The sequence below is a fragment of the Echinops telfairi genome, unplaced genomic scaffold, assembly GCF_000313985.2.
Source record: "Echinops telfairi isolate 266 unplaced genomic scaffold, ASM31398v2 ScPeMD7_2010;HRSCAF=2546, whole genome shotgun sequence".
Taxonomy (NCBI): domain Eukaryota; kingdom Metazoa; phylum Chordata; class Mammalia; order Afrosoricida; family Tenrecidae; genus Echinops; species Echinops telfairi.
Window position 1 is genome coordinate 1,764,988 of NW_022105908.1, and position 5,093 is coordinate 1,770,080.

A 5,093-nucleotide genomic window follows, 5' to 3' on the forward strand; every position below is an offset into this window, starting at 1 on the left:
CACTGCTAAAGAAAGCCCCTTCCAAGTGATGGGCTCTTCCCATAGATGATGAAAATTAAGCAATGAAGGTGGGAGGTGGAGAGCACCAGCACTGACTGCGATTCTATAACTCATTTTAAAGGCAATTGAACTATCGGAGGGGTGATGTTCCAAATTTGATTGTGGTAACGGTTGTACAATTCTTCTGGATATGATTGATTGAACTATTGAATTGCATGATATGTGGATTATGTAAAAAAATAAGGAGATAATGGAGGATGATCGAATATTATCTGCCAAACCACTGGTAATCGTGGCCTAGTCAAGTTGATACATAGTATCTCAGAGGGGCAATGATTAAAAAATAAAACAGCAGATGTTGGCAAGGTGAATCTTGACAATATTATGCTAAGAGAACTCTGCCACGAAAGGACAAATAATTTATGATTCCATTTATATAAAATGCGCAAATATATAGAAAACAAAGATTATTAGTGGTTCCTGGGGGTGAAGGTGGGTGAAAGGGAATGGGTGGGTTTTTATTATGGGGGACAGAATTTATGTTAATGGTGGTGGACTGCTTTGGGAAACAACAGTGATGATGGTGGTATAAAAAGAAAATTGTAAGCTATGTCATTGACTTGCTAATGTGGAAGTTATATTAAAGAATGTTTAGTTGTGCATATTTTTGCGACAATTAAAAAAATAATAGTTTACCAAAAAAATCTTTGCTAATCTAGATAGCAAAGGATGTATTTACCCAAAACAACAATTAAAATAATAATTGAAATCAAAGCATTAATGAAGCATTATTAATGACCTTGTATTAACATGGCATAAGTATCAGAAAATCACAGCTTATTGGCCAAAACCAACTCTGCTTATATTTTTGTACTGTCTATGGCTGTCTTTGCTCTACAGTGGCAAACTTGCATACTAGTAACAGAGAAATAACATTTTCAAAGGTGAAACTATTAATTATTTGACCTTTAATAGAAAAAAATCCTACTGATCTTGTTCTCAAAAATTTTATTCAATGCAATTAGATATGAAATAGAAACAAAGTGTTAATTAACAGGAAGAAAGAGAGGAAATTACCACTATTTGGCACCGTTATCATACTATTCTACCTAGAAAACGAGATTCAATTTTTAGAACTATTAATAAATTCAATATGGTGGTCAGTTGTAAGATAATTAAATGTTTACACACTAAAGTAATAAATGTAGATAACTATAAAATAACAGATACCTAACATTAAATTTACATTTCCTCATGAAATTAATATCCGACCAAAAAAACTGAACCCAACTCATTGCCATTGGGTCAATACCAACTCACAGCAACCCTACAGATCAGGATAGAACTGGTCCTGTGGGTTCCCAAGACTGGAACTCCTCACAAGAGTAGAAGGCCTCACCTTCCTCACAAATATCCAATCAATGGTTTTACAACAGCTATTATTTCTGGATGCATTAGTCAGAAAAAAAATAGGTTAGGGTGATGTCACAAACACTCTCTTCCCAATCTCAGCTGAAAGCAATAAAGTTTTATTTCCAGAATCACCTGTCTGTCACAGGCTGACAGGTTGTTTGCTCCTCACTCTGACATTCAAGCTGAAGTAGCATCGTTCATCTCAGATGCTGCTAAGCTCTGTGGCAGAGGAAAGAGCTCTCTGGAGGGTCTCAGATTGACAATTAAATACCTTGGCCTGGGAATAACACATGGCATTGTGCTCTTAAGTCATGGCCAGGCCAGTCAAATGGCCTCATCCAACCTCAAGTGGCTGGATATGAATCTGTTACTACTCCCTCTAGAGATAAGAAATCCAGGTAACAGTCAACAGCTGTGACTTCCCTACTACAGTGGGATGGGCCACAGAGAGTAAGAGTAAGCTTTACCAAATAAAAAGATATGTTTTAAAGTTACAATAAATAACAGGGACGATCAGTAGACCAAAAGAATGCAATACCACACAGCAACCCACAAAAGAAAACTTTACAAGAGTTCATTTTACCAATTGATTCATTATAACTTTTTAATTTGAAATAAAAGAAAAGAAAAATCAAAGCAAAAATAAAATTCATTCACCAGTATATGGTGTGGTTGTCAGGTTGGTTCTGATTCACAGCAACTCGCAGAACAACAGAATGATGCACTACCTGGCCCTGCACCATCCTTACAGCTGTTATGTTTGAGCACATTTGATTGCAAATGCTACAATTGTTATGTTTGAGCACATTATTGCAGCCACTGTGTCAATCTAGCTCATTTGAGGACTTTCCTCTTTTTTGCTACCCCTCCAATTTATCAAGCATGATGTCCTTTTCCAAGAACTCGTCTCTCCTAATAACTTGTCCAAATTATGTGAGATGATCAAGTGTCACCATCCTCACTTCCCAAGAAGATGCTGGTTGTATATAGAGACTCTATAGATTTATTTGTTTTTCTGGAAGTCCATGGTATTTTCAATATTCTTCATCAGCACCATAGTTCATATGCATCCATTCTTTGGTCTTCCTATCTAATGTTCCCCTTTCATTTGCATATGAGGTAACTGAAAAGATCATGGCATGGGCCGGCACACTTTAGTCTTCCAAGGGCTATCATGGATATTCAACCTCTAACAAGGTTTTGAGGAGCACATTTGTCCAACGCAATAAGTCATTTGACTTCTTAACTGCTGCTTTTATCAGCACTGATTGTGGATCCAAACAAGATGAAATCCTCGGCAATGTCAATCTTGTCTTCCTTTCCCAATGATGTGATCTACTGGTCCAGTTGTGAAGATGTTGGCTTCCTTTACATTGAATTACAATCCATATTGATGGTTGTAATCCTTGATCTTCATCAACAAGTGCTTCAAGTCCACCTTACTTTCGGAAAGTGTCATCTGTATAGTTCAGGTTGTTAATGAACCTTCCTCCAATCCTGTCGGCCAGGTTCTTCTTCATATAATCCAACTTCTCAGATTATCTGTCCATTGTACAGATTTAATAATATGGTAGGAGGATAAAACCCTGACACATACTCTTGATTTTAAACCATGAACTATATTCCCTTTCTTTCCCTGTTCTGTTCAAATGACTGCTTTTTGGCCCATGTAGTTTCCATAGGATCACAACTAAGTGTTGTGGAATTCTGATCCTTCTCCATGCTACCTATATTTGGTTATAGTTCACACAGTCGAATGCCTTTGCACAGGAAATGAAACACAAACCAACATCTTTCTGGTCTTCTCTGCTTTCAGCCAAGATTCACATGAAGTCAGCCAGGACTTAATTTCAGATCTTTTTCTGAATCGGGCTTGAATTTTGACCACCTCTCCCTCAGTATATTGCTACAACCATGGTTGAATGATCTTCAGCAAAAATTTGATTGCTGAAGATCAAATGGTATAAATGATACCATTTAATACCAATTAAAAAATGGTATTAATGATATTGTTTGATAATTTCCACTCTTTGGAGACCTAACTGCTGCCACTTCAACATGGCCTGCAGTCGCAATGGCTTCATGGTCTGTTACCTCCTGCCACATAATTTTTTTCTCAGGTATCTTTATAGCCAATAGACATGATATCATGGTGCCTAAACTGTTGAAGGAACAACCCCAATGAGGCAAGATACATCTGGACTAACTCATCTTTAATACTGTGAAGGATGTCAAAGAAAATAATTGTTTTGGTCATTTATGCCTCTCTTCTCTTTGCTGCAATGAATGAAATTCTGAAGGCAGAAATGCCCTTGGTTGTGTGCATTACCTAGGACACCCCTCAACAGGACACAGTATAGGTTAAGTATGCTCTGTTGAACTGGGGAAAGATAAGGTTGGTGGGGCCAAACTTCCCTGGAGTCATTACTTCTGGTGAATGCAAAAATTGGTATCCTGCCTGGTCATATTCACAAGAAATGCAGAATTTGTTTTGTCTCCAGACCTGGCACCTTGATTTATGAAACAGTTCACCAAACAACACAAGTTGGATTAGGGCAGCCTTTGTGTGTTGGAACTTGAAATAATCCTTTTAATGGAACGATTTTTCTTGACTTCGTTGAAGTCTCTGAATGACCTAGTGATAGTAGGCATCATGTTAGTTGGTGAAATTGGTGGTAATGCAGAAGAAGATGCTTTAGAATATTTGAAGCAACATAATTCAGGTTCAGATGCCTGTGATGTTCTTCCTTCCTGGATTAACCGTTCCTCTGGGCAGGAGAACGGCTCTTGCAGGGACAATTATTGTTGCAGGGGTAGGTCGTGAGAAAGAGATCTCTGCTCTTCTGAGCGCTGGGGTTGTGATCTGCAAGTCTTCTGCTCACTTGTGGAGCACCGTCTACAAAGAGTTTGAAAGAGGAAGATGCTATGAAAGAAAAGCCAAGCCAAAAAGCTTCCTGAAAATGTGAAGTGAATCATTGTAGAAATGAAAGCTAGCTGCCATTTGTTTCTGTTGTCTCCTAATTATCAAACTCTCCATACCTGACATTGGTCTTTCAGTACAACAGAAAGCCACAACCAAGAATGTTCTGTTCTGAGTTATTTTCACTTGACTGTATAACAGAGACAGTCAATAAATCTAGCTTTCAACTTGAAAAATAAAATGTCCACACTGTTGTGTCACCTTTTTTTGGAATGGGTACAAATATGAATCTCTTCCAGTCAGTTGGTCAGGTAACTTTTTTCCCGATTTCTTGGCTTCCAATGCATCAGCAGCTTATTGAAACATTTCATTTGAGATTCCATTAATTCCTGGTGCCTTGGTTTTATCTAATGCCTTCAGGCAGCGTGATCTTCTTCCTTCAGTACCACTAGTTTTGATCATGTGCTACACCTTCAATGGTTGAATGTTGACCAGTACTTTATTTCATCTACTCTGGCTGCAGAGAAAGAATAACATGAGGAAAAAGCCCAACAACAATAATAAGATAAAACAGAAACACATCAATCAAAAAGAATCAGAAAATAATAAAACTATAACAAACTTTAAATAGGTCAAAAGGGAGAAAAAATGAGAAATTATTAAATTTTAACTTTACATCTGTATTAATTCACTTTCCTAGGGCACTCTGTCTGATAGCAAGGGTATTTAACATCTCTGGCCAATGGTCAGAGATGATTTG

At 37.5% G+C, this 5,093-nt stretch overlaps 1 pseudogene; it reads left to right on the plus strand.

Annotated features, from left to right (window-relative positions):
• The first annotated feature begins 3,641 nt into the window (after window positions 1-3,641).
• On the plus strand, window positions 3,642-4,379 carry LOC101654886 (annotated as a pseudogene).
• Window positions 4,380-5,093: the final 714 nt, after the last annotated feature.